This window comes from Saccopteryx leptura, chromosome 5, assembly GCF_036850995.1.
Source record: "Saccopteryx leptura isolate mSacLep1 chromosome 5, mSacLep1_pri_phased_curated, whole genome shotgun sequence".
NCBI lineage: Eukaryota > Metazoa > Chordata > Mammalia > Chiroptera > Emballonuridae > Saccopteryx > Saccopteryx leptura.
In genome coordinates this window covers 49219996-49243452 of record NC_089507.1, presented here as the reverse complement: position 1 = coordinate 49243452, position 23457 = coordinate 49219996, and the positions used below count along the sequence as shown (strand labels likewise).

Below are 23457 nucleotides of genomic sequence, written 5' to 3'. Positions count from 1 at the left end.
GGCCCTTTAAATATCTCCCAGGTGGGTCACTCCTTGCGACTTCCTTGGCATCTATCTTTCCTCGAGGCTAGGGAACCGCATCAGGTGGGTTGCGTGCTCTGTACTCAATAAAGCCTTTTATTATTCCACACTTCATGGCTCTGACCCCTTCCTTCCTTCTCGGTGGGGAAAAATACCTTACAACTACAGCTAAGTATTCAGAATCTCAACTAAATAGATTAAGATGGTCAATTTTGTGGGTAAATAACATAGCAACAGATTATCAGCAGTTCACATCAGGAAAGGGGCCCTTGGGTGATCTTCACCCAATGATCATAACAAATATCTGTCTTAGAAACTGTTCCTGAAATCACAGTTTTATTGGCATTGATCAGATTAAGACAATATGTAGTTTTCCCTCTCTTTATTAGCTGCTGCTTTACTTCAAAATAATTCATGGAATTTAATCAGTTGTTTTATTGATGGAAAAAAAGAAGTAATTGATGGAACTCACTGCCTCCTTTGGAGGAAGGCATGATTGAATAATGCTATGCCATCATTAATTTTATATGCCAATTTGACATTGGGCCCTGGGCTGACCAGGCTGCTGGTTAAACATTATTTCTGGGTGTGTCTCTGATGGAGATCCTGGATGATATTAACATTTGAATTGGTAGACTGAATAGATCATTTGACTCTTCCCAATGTGGGTAAGCATCATTCCATTGCTTTTGAGAGCTTGGAAAAAAACAAAAGGCAGGGAAAAGTTACTTTAATTTGCCTGGCTATTTGAGCTGCGAATTGATCTTCCTGCCCTCCAAAATTTTGCTTCTCAGGCTTTCAGATCCACACTGGAGTCTACACCATCAGTTCTTCAGCTCTCAGGCCTCTGAACTATACTATCAACTTTCCTGGGTCCCTAGCTTGTAGACAGCTGATTATGGGACTTCTCAGCTTCTATAATTATATGAGCTATTATCTTAAAATAATTCAATCTCCATCTTTCTCTCTCTCTAGTCTCTCACCTTCTGTCCTTTCTTCCCTCCTTCTTCCCCTTCCTCTTCCCTTGTCCTTTCCCTTGTCCCCTCCTCTCTCCCTTATCCTCTCTCCTTTTCCCCTTCTCCCTGCCCCTCTCCCTTTCTCCCTCTTTCTTTCTTCAGTTTTGTTTCTCTGTTTTCTGGAGAATCCTGGATTATACATGGTAAGAATGAGCCTATGGACAAATTTTAACTCAGTTTCCAGTACTAACTTTTATGAGATATCCTGGCAATGTGACTAAATAATTACCTTCCTATCATGAATGCATTTTGTTTATCACATGTCACATGTGATTTTTGCCACTCTTCACCTGCTCTGTGTCAGGAGGCTGATTTGTATGGGCTGCATCAAATGGGCTCCCTCGCCTTCTAGCCTCTGGTTGGGGATGGCTAATGGAGGAATTGGTAGGAGATTGGAGACAGAGTTCTGTGTAGTTATTCCCCATTTCTCTCCCTGCTGACTCTGTGTTCTCCTACCTAGGAACACAGTTCCCATCTCATATGGTAATCTTCCTCTTCATTGCCTCAGTTACAACTTTCAAGGTGTTTCAGTATCTCCCCTTCCCCCGCATTCCCTGATGTTGGGAATGATGAATCTTCTATTGTCCTTAGCTCCAGGGTGTCTCCACATCTTATTTTGGGTTTTTCTTTAACTGGCCAACACATTTGTAAATTGCCCCTTTATAAAACTCTCTTCAATTGCCCTTTTTGAGCATGTCATCTGTTTTCTGCCAGAAGGAAAACCTCTCCAATTGTTTTTCACATCTTAGAATTATTATGAGACTACAACAAGACAATCTATGTAAAGTGCTTAAGGTCATCCCTGCCTCATAGTAACTGTAAAGTAAATGGTAGCCATATTGTTCACATAATCATTCTTTTGTGGCAGAAGAGGTAAAACTTTTATTGTTTCTGATAATGGTCTAAAACAATTTAATATGAAAGACATTGGTTATTATCTGTGGCGGTCTGGGTATTCCAAGGAGAAGAGCCAAGACAAGATTAGAGATGCAAAAATAGTCCTGTGAAAGATGAGATAAATGAGCTAGGAGAGCCTTGATGTCACATCTCAGTCCTGACAAATGTGAGGGGACACAGTGTGCAGGGAGAGGAAGTGAATGCGAAGTCACACTATGGCACTGTTCCAAAGAGAGTTTGGGTAAGGCCGTTGGTAAATCTTTGAACCAAGGCTTCCCATTTGAGAGAGGTAGCCCTAGTACTGGAGGAATGAACCAACACTAATACTCTCAGCTATGTTCAGTTGTTGACTGGGAATAACCTGAAGGAAATGAGGTATCAGCATGCACATGGTGGTGAATGCAGTGGAATAATTAATCAGTTTCTTACTGCCACAGGAGAGTTGAGTGATGGCTCTATATTGAATCATATATATGGTGTGAGATAAGGGCCTAATTTCATCCTTTTGTATTGGGGATATCTAGTTTTCCCAACACCACTTATTGAATAGACTGTCTTTCCCCTATAGTGTGTTTTTGGTACCCTTGTCAAAGATTACTTGGCCAGAAATGTACAAATTTATTTTTGGCCCTTATATTCTTTTCCATTGATCTATATGTCTGTTTTGTGTCAATACTGCATTGTTTTAATCACTATAGCTTTGACATAGAATTTGAAATCAAGAAGTATGATATTTCCAAGGAGAATAGGAGAGCTGGTCTTTCTGCCTGTTTGCTCTGCACTAAGCCAGGAGGAAGAGCCATGGGAAGTGTTGGTGTGCCCGTTGAAACCTGCCTCTTTATTCTTGGAGGTCCAAAGGACTAGCAAATGCAGGGTGCCGTTAGTTCCCAGAGATAGATGCGTTAGGTGCTAGTCTCTCGGTAATAGCCATAATAGTTGGGTTGCTAGACATTTTGGTTCAAACCTTTTGCTCCTCAAAATAAGAGAGAAGTTGGAAGCGGAGGATTCCTTCCTGTTTATGTAGTGCTGTGCTGGGGGTGAGGTTTACGATATAAGTGTCTTAATATGAGTATTTTCTCAGTTGCTTGGTCAAGTTTCTGGTTTTCTCTCAGAATGAATCAATGTGTGCTTTTTTGTTGTGTCCATGGGTAAAGGGGGAGTTCAGAGCCTCCTCCTATTCTTCCATCTTACTTATTCTATTCACAGAATATCATTTATATTTAGGACTTTTCTATGATAGACTCACCTCTTTAGAACAGCTCTGCAACTGACATAGTTCTAAAGAATCCTAAAAAATGGAGCTGACCTAGGAATTATATATTTTACACTTACTTGGATTGAAAACTATCTCTTTGAATAAAGGGTTGAGGAGACTTATTGCCTCTATTTTATTTTATTTTATTTTATTTATTTTTTTCATCCTTCTGAAGCTGGAAACAGGGAGAGACAGTCAGACAGACTCCTGCATGCGCCCGACCGGGATCCACCCGGCACGCCCACCAGGGGCGAAGCTCTTCCCACCAGGGGGCGATGCTCTGCCCATCCTGGGCGTCGCCATGTTGTGACCAGAGCCACTCCAGCACCTGAGGCAGAGGCCACAGAGCCATCCCCAGCGCCCAGGCCATCCTTGCTCCAATGGAGCCTTGGCTGCGGGAGGGGAAGAGAGAGACAGAGAGGAAAGCGCGGCGGAGGGGTGGAGAAGCAAATGGGCGCTTCTCCTGTGTGCCCTGGCCGGGAATCGAACCCGGGTCCTCCGCACACTAGGCCGACGCTCTACCACTGAGCCAACCGGCCAGGGCCTATTGCCTCTATTTTAACATGGAGCATAAATCTGAGGGAAATCATAAGGATGATTTAATACATGAAAATTTTCTTTAATAGCAATTTTAAGTTCTTTTTTGTGTAATTGTTAGAACAAGCACTATTTAGTGGCTAGTTGAGTATTTTTCAAAATATGCTTTAAAGCCTGCCTCTGAGGGCTGATAACAGATGTTATGGAGTAGAGTGTTTATTGTAAAATAATTTTAGAAATGCTGCATTAAATAGGTTTCTTTACTACGTGACTTCAATTAGACTTTAATATTTTAATACTCATCCTAAAATCCTAAGAAGCTCGACTTCATTTGATCAAGGAACATTTTTACCCCCAAGTGGTACATTTATTTGTATAATATAACAAACATGCCACTATAGGCATACCTTAAAGACATTGTGGGTTTAGTTCCAGACCATTGCAATAAAGCAAGTATCACAGTAAAGTTGAATTGTGATCTTCTTGCTGGTTGAAGGGTCTTACCTTCTATTTGTAAAAAAAATTCAACATCTGTGAAGTGCAATAAAGTGAAACTCAACAAAGCGAGGTATGCCTGCATCTCGGTTCTGATTCATTAGCTAGCTTCTCCACTGAAGGGTGGAGTAGGCAGGTGGCAGCGTAAAAATAATTACAACATAATTATTTGGCAACCGCAGTAGGTACAAATACCTACTTAGGATGGTTGATAAAACTCAGGTAAAATAAATATAAATAGTAATAACAATCAAAACAATTCAATTAATGACTCCTTTCTTTGTAAAAATAGTTCTATTAAGATTTCAATACCTGGGTTTTCCAAAGAGAAACCTGAAGGGCTCCAGCTCCACTCTCCAGCTGTGAACATGAGGCAACACAAGTGGGCCTACTTCATCGTAAGCACTTAGGAACAATGTGTTTAGCTTAAGAGAAAAAGAGATCATGAGTATAAATATGAAAGGTGTTTTGGATTATGGAGGAAGTAGAGTTTTGGGGGCAGGTTAGGCTCACAAGAGCCTGTAAATAGAGCGGCAATATAATTGTCTAATGGAAATTTATGAGAGTGAAGAAAGGGCTAGTCATAATTATGTCAGAAATGAAACTATCCTTGAAAATTTGAGTATTTCTTTAGAAATACAGCTTCAAAGAGTTTCTGTGGGACTTTTTTCCCCCTCTAATCAAGATTTTAAAAGTAACTGTTAGGTTCCTTCAAATTTTTAGTTTTAGGTTTTTACTCTGATCATGAACACACACACACACACACACACACACACACACACACACACACCAGCCCACTTGTCTCTGTGAACCATTGGGAAAAGGGAAGATGGGAAAGCCTAGAAATTAGAATGATTTGTTAATTATATTCACAATATTCTCATTCCAAGTTACTACAGTGCCTTATAGACATTTTGTTTACTTATGTTATAGACACAGGGACACATTTACATGTGCTTTTATTTCAGAGCAGTGCGTTTATCTATAATTACCCTAGTTTGTTTTCCAATTCTATTCTGTAGCCTGAGTATTTATGATGTGGGACTCTGTTCCGGTGTTAAGATTCTTCCATAGACTTTGCATAAACTCCATAATTTATTCCTCTAATGCAACCTGTGAAAAATACAAGAAAGTATCTGGGAGGGGTGTGAGGAAGAAAGGCAGATAGCATGAATGATATCTCATTTTTCTGACAAAGAATATAACAAGGACGGAAAATGATATACCGTGAATCCATTGCAGTGACAAAGATTGTAATGAGAATTGGTATGAACATAACTGACTGCATTCTCATTACACTCTGCAGATTGTAATCTCATCCTCCTCGGAGGCTGCACCCATCCTCCACTGACTGATGAGTCTTCCATATAGCTCTACTTCAATTTTATATCAATATTTTTGATATAAATGGGCCATTAGGAGAAGCAGGTAATAAAAATTTCAAAATTGATGCTGAAGCTCTAATTCTAGTGACTGGTCAAGAAGAGATTTTATTTGCTAGTGTGAAGAAATATTAGTTGACCCTTTAATAAACAGCAGTGTTTCTATCAGAAATTGTCTTTTTACTCTGGGTAAATGAAGCTTGATGGTTGTAGTGTTTGCAGCATAAGACGGAGGTAGAAAGTTGGATAAAACAATAAGGAAAAAAGTTTATAAAAAAGGAAAAGTCTCAAGAATTTCAGTTTTTTTAAAAAAACTACATTATGATCCTTATTTCTATCATAACAATATGTAAAATTATGGACCAATATATAACAGCATGTAAAATAATCTAGTGATACTTCAAAATTTTACATGAGGTTATACATTTTTAAGTATTAACCTATGTAGCAGCACTACCATAAACTAATTGTAAAGTAAATTGAAAACATGTTAAAGTTATTTCCTATAAAAAGACATGTGTTACAGAGTTTTATTACTGAGTCCAAGCAAGCTTTGAAATATAACCTTAGGTTTTTGTTGTTGTTGTTTTCATTTTTCCGAAGCTGGAAATGGGGAAGCAGTCAGACAGACTCCTGCATGCGCCCAGCCGGGATCCACCCGGCATGCCCACCAGGGGGCTATGCTCTCCCCCTCTGGGGTGTCACTCTGTCGCATCCAGCGCCATTCCAGCGCCTGAGGCAGAGGCCACAGAGCCATCCTCAGCACCCGGGCCATCCTTGCTCCAATGGGGCCTTGGCTGTGGGAGGGGAGGAGAGAGACAGAGAGGAAGGAGAGGGGGAGGGGTGGAGAAGCAGATGGGCGCTTCTCCTGTGTGCCCTGACCGGGAATCGAACCTGGGACTCCTGCACTCCAGGCCGACGCTCTACCGCTGAGCCAACCGGCCAGGGCTAACCTTAGGTTTTAAACACTTAACAATGACAACTTCCTTAACTACTAAAGTGTATTAGAAAAGATCATCAAATATATTGTAGAGTAAAATACTACAAGCATGGCCAACCTGGAAGCAAAGTGTTTTCATCCAGCATGGTCCTAACAGTCTGATTCATGTTATAAGTCAGGAAAAATAAAAAATAATATTGTAAATGTAGTCATAAAAATAGCATTACTTCAAGGCAATAAAAACAAAGTATTTATAGCTTAGATAAATCATAATACATTTCAGATGTATGCTCAGTCTCTAAATCTAAGATCTAAAATTGTGAATGAACGAATATAAAATATAGCAGCAGATTACACTATAATCGTATGGTAGGTATTATAGCTGGAAAAACTTCTGATTAATTTGCTCACATTTAGCTACTTCAGAGTAGAACCTAATTGTTTTAACCTGGGGCAGCCTCTCTTAATGTGGTCACATTCTTTCAAGGGATGTATCCTTAACAAGGTTTCTAATCTTTCATTAGAGGTTGCAAACCATATTCCTTCCTGACCTGACAATGAAGCAAATGGCCCTGTATTTGACAAATAATACAAAATATTATATATTTTCTTAATAGGTATTTCTCTTTCTGAAATTAAAACCCATATCTTACACATAACACTTAAATGTAAAAGCCACAAAACAATGAGTTACAGGGGACTTCAGATTATGATTGTCTCAACATACAATGTTTCAAGTTTATGATGCTCACTCCCATAAAAACTTAAAAAAAAAACCAAAAAAAATGAGACGTGAGTGTTTCAGCTGTTATGGATGCCTTACAAGGCAGATTTTGGAAGAGAAGAAGTCATTAACCTTCCAGACTAGCCTGGAACAATTCTGTCATAAGGTAGAGAGGCCTGCAACAGATCCTGTACCGTCTATATCAGCTGCTTCTCGAGATGAAACATCTGTAGTGCAGGTAGAATCATCTCCAGCATCTCCTGCATGTTCCTTAGGCAATCTTGATTCACCTGTCCCAGTATCTCCAGCACCTTCTGCAGGTTCTCCTGCCTCTCCAGCTTCCTCCTCCCAACAGGTCACTCTCTCCCACCTTGCAATGCCCCTTCCAGTGTGCAAGCCAACCACAGGAATAAAGGTAAGGAATTTTTTTACACTCATTTTTGTCATTTTTTTTCTGTTAATACAGTACAGTGTATTTATGTCCTTTTCCTTTTTTTCTGTGGCTTAGTTCTGTTTTTATGTTCTAGATTATGATTTTAAAACCATGTTAGGATAGCATAGGTAAGTGACTTAGACTAAGGTGTGTTTCAACTTACACTGAAATTCAGGTTCTATCAGTATCGTAGGAACAGAACTGTGTTGTAACCCGAGGAACCCCTGTATAGCAAATTGTCTGGAAGTTATCCAGTCAGTTCTGTAATACTCTCCAATGTATCTATTTTTGAATTTACTCAGACGATCACATAGCTGCAGAACTAAATCATAATCTTTTGTTCTTTGGACCCTATGCTCACCTCTGCCTTTCCCCCAGATGCAATTGCTTTTAATAAATTGCACTTCGGTGTAATGTATCTGCCTGCAATGAGGTATTTTAGAAGAAGCAGTCCCATGTCTTTTTTTCTTATAGTCACTATGAAGACCTTTCTTGAAGAAGTAGTGCTGCTTCTTAGAGTAGCTCATGTATTTGTAATTTTATATACTGTATAAATCAAATAGCTTTATCAGGGATTTTGTTGTTGTTGTTAAAATAAATTTAAAGCCAAATTATTCATCCTTGTGAAAGATTTTGAGCAATATATTTCATTAGTAAACCTCACTTGATAATTTAATGCATTATCTGTAATTATACTGTAACATGTTTTTAATATTAGTAGTTGAATAATTTGAGGTGAGTTAAAATCTTTGGAGCTCGCATTTAAAAACATAACATTTCTATGTAAGCATACATATCAGCATTTGTTAGATTTTGGTAGGTCTCATACTTCTTTGTAAAGTAATAGATAAGGAATTTTGTCTATATTATGACAAAAGGCCACTTAGCAAAAAAAAAAAAAGAAAAAAAAAGGCAGTTTTATAGGATACAGTATTTAACTTTGAAAAAATATTCTCCCATTATTTACTTCCATCCAAAAAGTTTATAGCTGATCACTTATTAATATAAAATGAAATGTAGTGCCAGTAGGCACAGCCACCATCACAACCACTGGGCCCATGCAGGTTCTCATTTGATTCGGACAGACGGTAATGAAACAACGGAGCCAAGAACTGGTGGGCCATTACTTTAATCCTAGCTTGTACCTGGCGGGCGAGAAATACACGAAGTAGGAAAACGCTTCTCTTTCTATTCAGGGCTCCCAAAGCCACTGACTCATTGGAGTATTCCTAGAATCAAAGGTTTCTACCTCACCAGCCTTATTCACCTCTGTTCCCCATCTCCTGCTCTCTGCACAAACTGGCTTCTCCTTCAGCACTCCACCATCTTGGCTGCCTCTCCTTTCCAATACTAATTTCAGGAACTGAGAGAGAGAGAGCCCCTGGTCTCCCTTTTATAGTGTAGAAATTAAAGCCTTTAAGCCAATATACAAATAAGGAAGTCTTTGATACAAACAAAGCCACTTATCTGAGGCATAAATGGGATTCCTCATAAGAGTGCACCACCCCACATCATGCAACAGTCAAGGGTGTGGGGAAAAGCTTAGTTTTGAGAAGATCTTAGTATTAGAAAGATGTTAAAAAGATCTTAGTATTAAAAGGATAGGAAAGGCTTAGTTTTAAGACTAAGCCTTAGGCTATAATGACTTTGCCAGCTTACAGCCTGTCTCCCACACCCCATGCAAACTATAAGCGAGTAAACATATATATCATATTTACAAACTTATTTGACCTACATGGAATATTGACAAATCTTTTCATAAATGTATATTGCAGTTTATTTATATATATATATATAATACATATTTCTTATGTCCATTTGTAACTGTAAGAATATTATGAAGGAACATTCTTTATATCCTAAACCCAAAAAATGGCTAAGCTAATTGGTTGAAAGGTAATAGTGATCAAGGAGTGGTTTTTGTTTACTTTTGTTTTTTATTTGTTTGTTTTTTGTCTTGTTTTGTCAGCCTGGAAGGATCCAAGTTTTGACTGAGACAAACAAATCTTTTCTTTTCTGGAAATTTTTAAGTAGAACATGGATTTGATTCTATGTGGTAACTGAACAGTAAACTTGATAAAGACTTAGGTATTGCCTAACTATTGGCAGTACAGTGGTTAGAGAGTTGACCCGGGATGCTTAGGTCCCAACCCTGAGGTTGCTGGCTTGAGTGCAGGCTGGCCAGCTTGAGCACAAGGTTACTGGTTTAAGGTGGGATCATCAACATGACCCAAGGTCGCTGGTTTGAGGCCAAAGGTTGCTGACTTCAGCAAGTGGTGCTGGCTTGACTTTAGCCACACTCTGCCCATCAGGATATGTGCAAGAAGCAATCAGTAGACAACTAAAATGAAGCAACTATGTGTTGATGCTTCTCACTCTCTCCTCTGTCCTCTCTCCAGTCTCTTCTCTCTGAGAACAATATTTTTGGGGAAATGATGGATAAGTTGAAGCTGCATTTAGAAAAGGAAAAATGAAACAAAACAGTAAAAAGAAAAAAAAAAAATAAAACCAGCCCTACACCATGTGGCACACAAACAAGAATTACATAAAGCTCCATCCTGATTGCTATCCTTGCTGAGCTCTCTGGTGAATTCCCCTTTCTGCTCATCCATTATGGTTGGATTGTTGTTTATGTAGGACCACTGAAACACAAATGAAGTGAAGCAACTGAGGGAATACTGAAGGAAGTTCTCAGGACCAGGTCATTTTAGAGCTATTTAAATTCTCACTTCACTTAAAAAGACAAAAACACTAACTTATATGCAAAGAATTGAGTGTTGAGTAAAAGGGGTTAACTCTGATCTTATCTTTTATTTAAAAAACAAGATAGATGGTACAAGTCATATTAATATTAATTTGTGTTACATTACATACTCAAAATACAAAAATCAAAAGTGAAAATTTTTCCCTTCTTGAATAAACATTGAATTGATATAACAAAATAATTATTGAAGTAACCCAATATATATTATATTTTTTGTGACAGAGACAAAGAGAGAGAGAGAGAGAGAGAGACAGAGAGAGAGGGATAGACAGGGACAGACAGACAGGAAGCGAGAGAGATGAGAAGCATCAATTCTTCATTGCGTCACCTTCATTGTTCATCGATTGCTTTCTCATCTGTGCCTTGACGGGGAGCTACAGCAGAGCAAGTGACTCCTTGCTCAAGCCAGCGACTTTTGGCTTTAAGCCAGTGACCATGGGGTCATGTCTATGATCCCACGCTAGAGCCAGTGACCCTGCGCTCAAGCTGCTGAGCCCGCACTCAAGCCAGATGAGGCCACGCTCAAGCTGGGGACCTCGGAGTTTTGAACCTGGGTCCTCTTGTTTCAGTTCGATACTCTATCCACTGCACCTGTTCAGGCAAAATAACCCAATATTAACTATATGTGCCTTAGCACATATATCACATGGATTTGTGTTGGAAGGGTAGTTCTCATTACATTAGTTTTACCCTGCCTATCTGAATGAGTAGCTAGACTTTCAAAACATCCAGAAAGACATAAGTGTCAATAATTAAATCAGTGAGATATCTCAAAATGAGTAGTCTCCTTATCAGCTCTACTTAAGACTAGTTTCAGAATTTTAAAACTTCAGACTTTACTGGCTGTGATTTTATTTCTTATTTACTCTTGAACAAAAGGATTTAGTCCAGAACTCCTGTGAGATAAGCAGCTGATGGATTAAATGGATGCAGTGACTTCATCCATACCAGTGGCAGACAAGGTAGAGAATTGATTTTATTTATTGGCAAAAACAAAGTCACTGTTGCATTAATGGTAGACAGATATTTCCAAGAAATAGCCTTTGCTTTTAACCTCCTCATCACTGGCTGGCTAATTGCTTACTGATCAAGGACAAAAATACACCTGTTAGAAGTCAAGGGTTTAGTGTTAAAGATATAGCAATTAATTCAACTTCATTAACATTTTTATTTAAAAAGCTAATGTAACTAATCTTGGAGCTGTAATTAAGAGAAATGATTATTGATTTGATGGCATTCAAAAACTGTAAACACATTTCAAAAGGCTACAGTGTGTTGTCCTCTCTATGGTCACATCACCACCTGAGCTTTGCACAGTTAATTAGTATCTTAATTTATTTTATTCCTCAGAATAAAATAACCCAGAAGATTCCTTCATAGAAAAGCTGCCAATAAATTTCCCCAAAGTCCTTTCTTACCTGTGAAGGAAATACAGATAACTTAGGGAAATATTCTCATGTTATAATCCAGGCTGTGCTGTTTAATTTTATGGTGAGGTTAGTTGTGGGCAGTAGATTTAATTTATGAAATAATAGCATTTTAAAGGTCTCTTCTAGAAAAACAATTTTGGTAAGATATTCATGCTTCTAAATATATTATTACACTAATTTATAAAGGTAATTTTTAAAAATTGGTAGTTGTACTTCGATAAGTTTTGTTGAAATCAATCCTGTGAGTATATTTTTGATATTCAGAATATATAAAGTAGCTACAAAACAAAGTTTTGGAATAAAATACAGAAATTTCTTTTGATTCTATAATTTTTTAATTGTTAGTGGGCAATTAATATTGAGTATACAACAAAACAATTATTTTAAAATTCATAATTTGAGGCCACATATATAGAAACAGACAACATATTAGTGATTACCATAGAAGGTGCTTTGGGTGGATAAATGGTGATGGAAGAAGACTTGACTTGGACCGTTGGACAAACAATACAATATACAGACAATATACAGATGAAATAATATAGAATTGTACACCTGAAACATATATAATTTTTATTAACCAATGAATAAAAATTCTTTGCAAATGAAACTAAGAAAATAAACTCTGTTCTTTCATTTTGATTGTTGAGTGAATTTATTAAACAAAAATAAGAACAATACATGTAAAAGAAATTCTTATGTCTTATGAAATAAAATATATCTACATATATTGATAATTATTAAAGCCTTAAATGATCAGGAGACCTTATCTAAAATTTTAACAATTTATGAAAGAAGTGCCATTATAATAAAAATTAAGATATTAATTTTTGTAAAAACTCAAAAATGGAGGTGTTGATATTAAAACTGGATTTAAGAACTGATTTCAACACTTACTGGTCCTATGACTTTGGGCAAGTTATGAGACTTTTTGGGACCTTACTTTTCTCATCTGCAAGACATGTGTATTGATAATCTCTAATATTTTTATTTTGTTCTTTTAATTTTTATAATTAAAGTAGCAGCATGTAAAATACCTGAACTATGGTCATTATTATCGTTATTACTATTCTGGATTTTCTTTGCATATTTAAAAAATAATTTTAAAACTTCAAAAATTTTTTAGTTTCTCCTTGAATGTTTTTTTTTTATCATGTTAATGATCACTTTTCACCCTGGTGGTTGGCTTAATTGTAGAGAATCGGCCTGGTATGTGGATGTCCTGGGTTGTCTCTCTCTCTCTCTCTCTCTCTCTCTCTCTCTGTCTCTTTCCTCCTGCAGCCATGGTTCATTGTCTCGAGCTAGTTGGCTCAGGCGCTGAGGATGGTTCCGTGGCCTTTGATTCAGGCACTAAAAAATAGCTTCAGTTGCAACAGAGCAATGGCCCCAGAAGGACAGAGCACAGCCCCCTAGTGGGCTTGCCAGGTGGATGCATGAATGGTCAGAGTGCATGCAAAAATCTGTCTCTCTGCCTCACCTCCTCTCACTAAAATAAAAATAAAAAAAATTAAAAGAAAAATTATCACTTTTCTTGTTTGTTTAAAAAGAAAAACACAGTATTTCAAGGCTGGGAATAGCATTTTTTTCATTCATTAACTTATTAATTTAACAAATACTTATTGAGTACATACTACAGTGGTCTCTCATCTATCATGGGAGTTAGGTTCTAGAAACCACCGTAACAGGTGAAAATCTGTGAAGTAGCAACCGTATATTTATTTTATTATTATATATATATTTTAAGGCTTTATAAACCCTCCCACACTCTTATAACCTTTCCCACGCTGTTATTAACTTTTCCCACACTCTTATAAACGCTTCCTATGCTCTTAAACACTTTCTACATATTTTATTTCAATTTAACATTCTTTTAATGTGTTTTAATGGATATTTTTATATTTTTTCATTTTTTAGGTTAGAAAATGTTTATTTTACTGCAAAAATAAATATATAAAATATGTATATACTGCAAAATCCCACAATATAGCAAAAAATTTGTGATAAAAATTGGATATATACAATTTAAAAATCCATGATACAGTGAGACCATGAAAAGTAAACTGCGATATGGCGAGGGATGACTGTATACATTAATTGTTATTTCAGATACAGTTTTGCAACAGAGGGAAAGACATAGATATGGCCTTTGCCTTCATGGAAATGTTATTCTACCAAAAAAAAAAAAAGACAAATTATTATTTTTTAAAAATTTATTGTGTTTACATAGATTCAAGTGTCCCACTGAACACATCCCCCCCCCCACTCCCATATTCCGCTCAACCTCCCCCTTTCCGCCACCCTGCCATGCACTCCCCCCTTCCCTCCAGGATTTGCTTTCCTGCTCTCTATAGCACTGTATTATGTATATATAATTTCACCAATCTTTTTCCGTTCTCTGATCCCCATCCTCTCATCCCCTTTTCCTCTGGTCTCTTTGATTTTGCCTCAGTCTCTATTCCGCTCCTCAGTTCACATTTTTTATTGGATTCCTCAAATGAATGAGGTCATATGATATTTTTCTTTCTCTGCCTGACTTATTTCAATTAGCATAATACTCTCCACGTCCATCCATGTTGTCGCAAAAGGTAAGATTTCCTTCTTTTTCATGGCTGCATAGTATTCCATTGTGTATATGTATCATTGCTTTTTAATCCACTTGTCTACTGACAGACACTTGGGCTGTTTCCAGATCTTGGCTATTATAAACAATGCTGCAGTAAACATGGGGGTGCATTTCTTCTTTTGAATCAGTGATTTGGTATTCTTAGAATATATTCCTAAAAGTGAGATGGCTAGGTCAAAAGGCAGTTCCATTTTTAATTTTATGAAGAATCTTCATATTTTTTTCCACAGTGGCTGCACCAGTCTGCATTCCCACCAGCAATGCAGGAGGGTTCCCGTCTCTTCACGTCCTCGCCAGCACTTATTCTTTGTTGTTTTGTTAATGAGTGCCATTCTGACTGGTGTGAGGTGGTATCTCATTGTGGTTTTAATTTGCATTTTTTAATGATTAGTGATGAACATTTTTTTATCTGCCTATTGCCCATCTGTATGTCCTCTTTGGAGAAGTGTCTATTTATTTCTTCTGCCTAATTTTTGATTGGATTGTTTATCTACCTGGTGTTTTAGAAGTTCTTTAGATAGATAAACTCAAAGTTTATCTACCTTTGAGTTTTAGAAGTTCTTTATAAATTTTGATTATTAACCCCTTATCAGATGTATTGTCAAATATGTTCTCTGTGGGGTTTGTCTTTCTATTTTGTTCATGTTGTCTTTAGCTGTGCAAAAGCTTTTTAGTTTGATATAGTCCCATTTGTTCATCCTGTCCTTTGTTTCACTTGCCCGTGAAGATAAATCAGAAAATATATTGCTGCAAGAGATGTTGGAGATGGTTTCATGACTTACATTTAAGTGTTTTATCCATTTTGAGTTTACTTTTGTGAATGGTGTGGTGGTCTAGTTTTATTTTTTTGCAGGTAGCTGTCCAATTTTCCCAACACCATTTGTTAAAGAGGATGTCTTTACTCCATTGTATGCTCTTACCTCCTTTGTCAAATATCAATTGTCCATAAAGGTGTGAGTTTATTTCTGGGTTCTCTGTTCTGTTCCATTGATCTATATGCCTGTTTTATGCCAGTACTAAGCTGTTTTGAGTATAATGGCCTTATAGTATAACTTGATATCAGGAAGTGTGATACCTCCCAGTTTATTATTCTTTTTCAAGATTGCTGAGGCTATTCGTGTTCTCTATTATTTTCAATTCTACGAAGAGATTATTTTAGATCAGATTATTTTAGATTAAAATAGGACATTTTATTCTGAAACAAAATTTCTGAGAAGTTGCCAATTAAATTTATTCATAAAGATGGGGAAAATACTACGCTAATAAATAAAAGAAGAAAGTTTTTGAGCAACAAGGGCAAATACCTTAATTTAGGATAGATCGTTCTAAGACATTTCAGAAATCTATTGTTCTGGAACATAATGAGTTGGAGGACTGTGGAATGATTGGGGTTCTGTAAGAAAGGCTAGAGACAAACCATCCAAGATTTATTTGTATGTTATGGAACAAGTTTGTATTTGTTCTAGCTATAAGGAGGGGGGAATTAAAGGCTTTAAACAGATGTGCATAATATGGTTTGCTTTGTCATTTCTCTTACTGATATAATAGCTGCCTAGAATCCAGGCAAGAATGAAAACATAGCAATGACTTGGGAGTTACCCCGATATTTAGGTATGTTGAACAACTTAAACTGAGGGGGCTACAATTAGAAGTGAAGAAATGAAGAAGGTTTAGAGACATCATTTGGAGGTACAATACACAAGACTTGATGGATTGATTATAGGGTATGAGAGAGGGAGAAATAAAAAATTCTTCCTGGTAGATGAGTGTACTTTAAACTGTAATTTGACTGAATAATGTTAACTTTCAGTAGAAGTAAATGTATGCTTAGCTGGTTGTATGTGTTAAAAATGAATTAACTACATAAATGCCAAATTGTTGCTGATAATATAAAAATATTACTTTGAGATATGTGTTATTCCCTCAGAAATCTAAAAAGAATCATATCTTTTCTTTTAAAAGTTCTTAAGAGATTAATGAGTGTTCAACCCCCCCCACCCCAAATATTTATATAGTGTATTAGAAAATTCTTAGACCTTACTGGTTTCAGACTCTTTTTTTCTTCCCAAAAGGATGTCACATTCTGATCCTATGTACTGTTGCTGAGGAAACTGCTGGGAAGAATCCAAAGGAGATATGGTTGTTGCTTCAGATACGAGTGTTTTCAGGAGCAATTAAAGTGTTTAACTTATTTCAGTAGGTTTACAAACACAATGTGCCCTTAAGTATTTGAAAACTGTAAAGATTTAAAAAATCTGGCATCACTTTAGAAAAGTGCATGCTTCCAAAGACAGTTCTTTTACCACTCAAACAGCACTTGATGTACTCAAAATTACAACTATTTATAGAAGGAATTGTAAATTAAATACAGGAGAGTGTATGAACTGTGTTTATCACCAACATAGTTCTAAGCAGTACCAATACTGGTGTGATACCATCAGGAAAAGTCATAGAAATTGTGACACCTGTGTCTCATTAGGTATTTCTTTCACTTTTATGTCATGACCACACAATCTTTTAAGCAAATATGAATTGTTGGTTTCTTTTCTCCTTAGTACTCTGGATACCCATTAAACATCTACTAGTCCCTATGACCGGAACTGTTGAATGAACACATTAGATAGTATTGTCTGGTGATTCAAGATTGGCCTAGCTGATACTGTTCTGAGCACTCCTTCATTTCAAGAGTTTATATAGCTAGAAATTAGACTCTAATCTTTATTTGAGATTTTAAGTGTCACAGAATTGGACATTCTATTCTTTACTTTGGATAGGGAATACTAACATCTTTTATCCAATACTTTCTTAATAGTGGCAAGAGAAACAATGATATCATAGATCAGTATAGTCCAAAAATATGTTAAAAACTCTTTCAAGCAATATTTTAATTCTCTTTCCTCCACCAGAACTGTCAAAAAAAGAAGACAACTTTGGTGATTGACCTTCAATTTTATCTTTGTTGTAAACATTATCAGAAAAATAGCCTGAAGACAGGTAGTTGCAGAGTGAAGAATAAATTGGTTTTCATGCTATATAAATTGGAAAATTGGTCCTGCAATCCCAGGGAATTTACTGAAACTTGGGCAGTTACTGATCAATAACAGCCATACACACATAGGAAACTAGCAAACTCAAGAATGTAGAAACTTGCCTCTTCTGCTAACCCAGATATCCTGTTTTTAAATTCTGTTCATTGCAGCTTATGCCACATTGAGGACTTCTCTGGATAGTAAATTCCCTGAGGGTCACGGTTCTTCCTATTTTGCTTAGCAGTTTGTTCTTACCAAGTAACACTATGCCTTGCACAAAATAAACATTTTCTATTCAATTAATAAATCCTAAACCATAACAATAACTTCATTAATTCTCTAGCAGATGATTACTGCAACTTGTTTAACACTATGTCATAGAGTTACATTATTGTTTTTATAAATAGCCTCACTTTCCTCACCCCAAGGTGGATCCTAATCTTTGAATTCATACTTGTCCATTATAGAATGCACTGGTTCAATATACTTTTTTAGGCATTTAACAGATTTTGTTAGTTCTGAGAGCTTATACATGTACTTTAAACTCTAAGCCTTAGGCTTTATTTTATTTTTTAGAAGGTGAGCCCTGGACAGTTGGCTCAGTAGATAGAGCATTGGCCCAGCATGCAGATGTCTTGGGTTTGATCCCTGGCCAGGGCACATATGAAAATGATTATATGTTTCTCTTCCCTTCCCTCTTCTCCTTCTTTCTCCTTCCCCTTCTGTAGCCAGTGGCTCATTGGTCTGAGCATTGGCCCTGGGCGCTGAGGATAGCTCGGTTGGTCTGAGCTTTGGCCTCAGATGCTAAGGATAGCTGAGTTGATTCAAGCATTGGCTCCAGACAGGGGTTTCTGGGTAGATCCCAGTTGGGACACATGCAGGAGTCTGTCTCTCTATTCTCTATCTCCCTCCCTCTCTCTCTCTCTCAAAAAAAAAAAAAAAAAAAAGGTGGTCATAATTTTACTCCTACCATTGTTTATGTTAGGGTTTAGGTAAAGGAAAAATTCTATTAAGAAAAAAAACCTACCAAAGTACCAGTACATTTTAAGCTCTCAATGGATTCCAAGTATTATCAACAATAGCATTTTAGAATAAAAAGAAATCTGGTCCTTAATTTTAGAATTCTTCACGTTGAACATTATGGTACTTTAAACTGATCTCAAAAGTTGTTAACTGCATTCCTGCTGGCTGCAAAACACACTTTTATAGGACTATAGATTATCTAACGATTATGCCCAGGAGTCAGAGAGCATGGCTTTATAGTCACAGAAAAAGCAATTATTTTGGTAGAATATTTGTATCTTTTTTAAAAAACGCGTTTCAAGGGATTAAATGCCATAAGCTCGAAATACTCTTGCTGAGATTCTCATGGCATTTCTCATAGTCCAAAAAGCTCTGCAGTGAAGTCACGTTGATTATTCTTAGCAATAATCTACAAATTGCATGTGTGGAAAATTTGTATGGAAGGCTTTTGAATTAATTTAGGCTGATGAGACACTCATTGTGACCACATACTTTACATGTCACTCTTGACATGGTTCAAGTAAAACTAAGACTTGGCTTCAATGTCACTTGAGAAGAATGTTTGTGCATGTGATTCACAGGGCTGTTTGTGAGGCTGAATTTTAACGATGACTTGAGAATAGTAATTTTCAATTTTGGGTTCATGCTAGTCCTCAGTATACAAAAGATTTAGTCTATATAATATGAGAAAAAAATATCATGTTGCTATGGTTATCTTCACATGGTAAGAGATGAAAATTTATAATTCTAAAATAACAGGTTTTAAGAAATATTTGTGGAAACCATTCAGTATTTAAAATTAACTGGGAGTAAATATGTCCTAGGAGGACTCCAAGACCATTTCAATGACACAAAACCATACCAACACTCATTTGCTTTTTCACTGCCACATTCTTTCATGGGAGAAAAAAAATAAAACAAGACAAAAAAATAAAATTCACTTAAGAAAGTCATTGATTAAGTACTAAATTTTATTTTTTAAAATCTCAACACTTAAATATACTTCTTTCTACTAGTCCACATAATGAAATGGAAAGGACACAACAAAGCACTTCTGCTGAACAGCAAAGTATAAGGATTGTCTGGAGAGAATGCACTTGGGCAGTTGCTTAATCTGCAAGTTGAACCAGCCACTAGCCTGGTAACTACTCTTTAAACTCTCCCTTGCGCATTGTACTACACTATCAAAGATGTCATTAACTGTCTTAAGTAATATAATTATTTTCAATTTTAGTATCTACATGGATTTTTCTCATCTAATTTAACAGAAAAAGAAATCACAGCATATTAAATACAAAGACAGACATGAACACTCAGCTATCATAAGTCATTCATTAAAAAGACTTACTTTTCTTAAGTTACTTTGTTTTGAAAAATATCTTCTTAATAAAAATGTTATTTATATTAATATACAGTGGGATTATTCAAATTGAATGAGTAAATTTTTTTAGAGTTCTCTATTTGAATTTCTAATAATGTAAATGTTAATAGCAACGACCCACAAAAACCAAAGCTCTTTTGTGCTCTGAATAGTTCAAGGTATTCTAATTATATCAAATTATTTAAATGTTAGAAATATATCTCCTATATAAATCAAGAAACTATTATTGGCCCTGGCCAGGTAGTTCAGTTGTTTAGGCTAGAGCATTATTTCAATATGCCAAGATTGTGGATTCAATCCCCAACGAGGGCACATAAATACGAGAGTCAACCAATAAACACATGAATCAAGTGGAACAACACATTGATGTTTCCTCTCTCTCCCTTCCTCTCTTTAATCAATAAGTAGAATAACAACTATTTTAAGAAATTACTATTGACTTGGCCAGTACTTTTTTCTTTTCACAGAAATGCTATCTTCAGTTGATCAGCAAGCTAAAATCACACTCTTTAACAAAATCAAAAATCTCTTTGGATGAATTCTTCATTCAATCACCCCCAAAATATTTATTACTTATCTACAGTGCATCAAGCCTGGTACCAGCTGCTAGAACTCCACTTAAGCTTCTGTGAGACTCTTTTAACTCTACTCGGAGATTCCTCATTATATCATATTATAGTCTGCATACCAATTTCCATATCTGGTCTCCATTAAACACTAATTCACTAGTGATCTTTACATCATCATCACTGACCATAATATTTGGCACAGAGTAGGTGTGTAATAAATATTTCCTGAAATAATAATAATTACTGTTTTGTCTCATTTTTTCATAAAGATTTCATTGTAATTTTCATAGATAATAATTTATATTAGATCTAGTAGGTTTGTTGAACATGAGAAAACCAGGTCACAAAAATATGAAATGATTTACCATTACCTTTTCAACAAAGTTTTAAACATTACATTTTTATCTCTAGGTACAAAATAGTGTATCTGAATGTTCAGTCATGTAGATATTTATATGTAGTCCTGGAGGCAGAGGTTAGAGTGATGTGTCCACAAAGCAAGGAATGCTGGCAGCTACCAGCTGCTGGGTGAGGCAATAAATAACTCCTCTCCTAGAGTCTCTGGGGGAATACAGCCCTGCTGATGCCTTGATTTTTATCTAGCAAGCCTAATTTAAGACTCTGAAATACAGAACTGTAAGAGAGTAAATGTGTGTGTTTAACCTACCAAATTTGATTTTCTGTTGCAGCAGCCATAGAATAAGGGCAAAAAAATTACCCTGGCTGGATAGCTTAATTTATTAGAGCATCATCCTGAAGTGCAAAGGTTGCCAGTTCAATCTCTGATCAGGGCACATGTAGGAACAGCTCAATGTTCCTGTCTCTCCCTCTCTCTCTCTCCCTTCTTTCCTCTCTCACTGAAATCAATAAAAAATAAATAAATAAGGGCAAATAAAGTTTTGTATACTTTTAAAAGTGCTTAAGAAATAGTAACTTAAAGCTTATTCACATACACTTATTTCTAAATTTAAATCTCCTAAGTGTAATCAAAGTATCTATTTGTCTAAAACTATCTCCAATGTAAAATTGTAATTTTATTAAAAGATTTATACTTGTGATTGTATTGAAGTGCTTGGTTTTACTGAAATAGATCACAGTTTTTCTAGAGTTTCTAAAATGAGAAAAATAACATTTCAGAGCTTTCTCTAGTTCTCTGCAGTTTAGAGTATGTCTCCATGGAATTGACTATGTTTTTGATCATTTATCAAAAGGGCTATGTACTTTTGGCTAGTGACTGACAAGACTTAATCCCTTTGTTTTCTCATTCCACATTGTAGTTACATTATTTGATGATCCTCAGCCCCTAATTTAATTTTTATTTTCAGTCTTATAGAATGGCCTGAAACCACAAAAAGATACCACTTCACACTCATTGGGATTACACAAATAAATACAGACAAGTGTTGGAGAGAATGTAGAGAAGTTGGAACCTTCATCTATTGCTGAAATTTTTTGTTTGTTTTATATATATATATATTTTAAATGGTGAAGCCATGCCAGAAAATACTTTAACAGTTACTCAAAATGTTGAATTTAGAGTTACCCCATCAATCAACAATTCTATAACCAAGAGAACTGAAAGCTTATATCAATGCAAAAATTTTATGCAGATGTTCATAGCAGCATTATTCATAATAACACAAAGTAGAAACTATCCAGATGCTTATCAACTGATGAATGTTAAACATATTGTGGTCTATCTCTACAATGGAGTATTGTTTGGCAATATAAAGTAACACAACACTGATGCATGCTACAACCTGGTTGAACCTTGAAAATATTATGTAGAGTGAAAGAAACAGATCAAAACAATCATATATTGTAAGAGTCCATGTATATAAAATATCCAGAATAGGTAAATATATAGAGACAAAAAGTAGATTAGTGGTTGCCAGGGATCAGGGTAGAGCGGAATGCCTCATGATTGATAATGGGTATAGGGTTTCTTTCAGGAGTGACAAAAATGTCTTTAAATTAATAGTGTTGATGATTGCACAACCCTGAGCATACAAAAACCACTGAGTTATACATATTAAAAGGGTAAATTGGCCTGACCAGTGGGAGCACAGTGGATAGGGCATTGATCTGGGACACTGGGGTCCCAGGTTTGAAAACCCTAAGGTCACCTGCTTGAGTGCAGGGTTGCTGTCTTGAGTATGGGATCATCACATAATTCCATGGTCACTGGCCAGAGCCTAAGGTCACTGGTTTGAGCAAGGTATCACTGACTCATCTGGATCCACTGGTCAAGGCACATATGAGAAGCAATCAATGAACAACGAAAGTGCCACAACTACAAACTGATGCTTCTTATCTCCCTTCATGTCTCTCTTTCTGGCAAAAAAAAAAAAAAAAAAAAAAAAAAGGCGAGGTAAACTGTATGAAAATTATAGCTCAAAGCTATTTGTTTTTTATTTATTATTTTTCTTTTTACAGAGACAGAGAGAGAGAGAGAGGGAGGGATAGACAGGGACAGACAGATAGGAACGAAGAGATGAGAAGCATCAACCATTAGTTTTTTTGTTGCATATTGCGACACCTTAGCTGTTCATTGATTGCTTTTTCATATGTGCCTTGATCGTGGGGCTACAGCAGACCAAGTAACCTCTTGCTTAAGCCAGCGACCTTGAGTCCAAGCTGGTGAGCTTTGCTCAAACCAGATGAGCCCACGCTCAAGCTGGCGACCTTGGGGTCTCGAACCTGGGCCCTCGGCATCCCAGTCCAATGCTTTATCCACTGTGCCACTGCCTAGTCAGGGGTTATTTGTTTTTTAAAGGAATGGTCTCTCTGGCAGTGAAAATTGTTTTGACATAATTTGTCCTATTAAAAAAATGTAACAAAGTTTTCAAAATATAATATGCTATTCTATTATGGGGTCATAAAGTTTTTGATTCTGAAGCTGAGCATAAAGTAATTTTATATATTTGCTTGACTTGAT

At 36.3% G+C, this 23457-nt stretch overlaps 1 non-coding gene across 1 annotated transcript; it reads right to left on the bottom strand.

Moving 5' to 3' along the window:
• Positions 1-3657: 3657 nt before the first annotated feature.
• TRNAT-AGU (transfer RNA threonine (anticodon AGU)) lies at positions 3658-3733 on the bottom strand. The gene has a single exon. It is a non-coding gene; the product is annotated as a tRNA-Thr (tRNA).
• Between the last annotated feature and the right edge of the window lie 19724 nt (positions 3734-23457).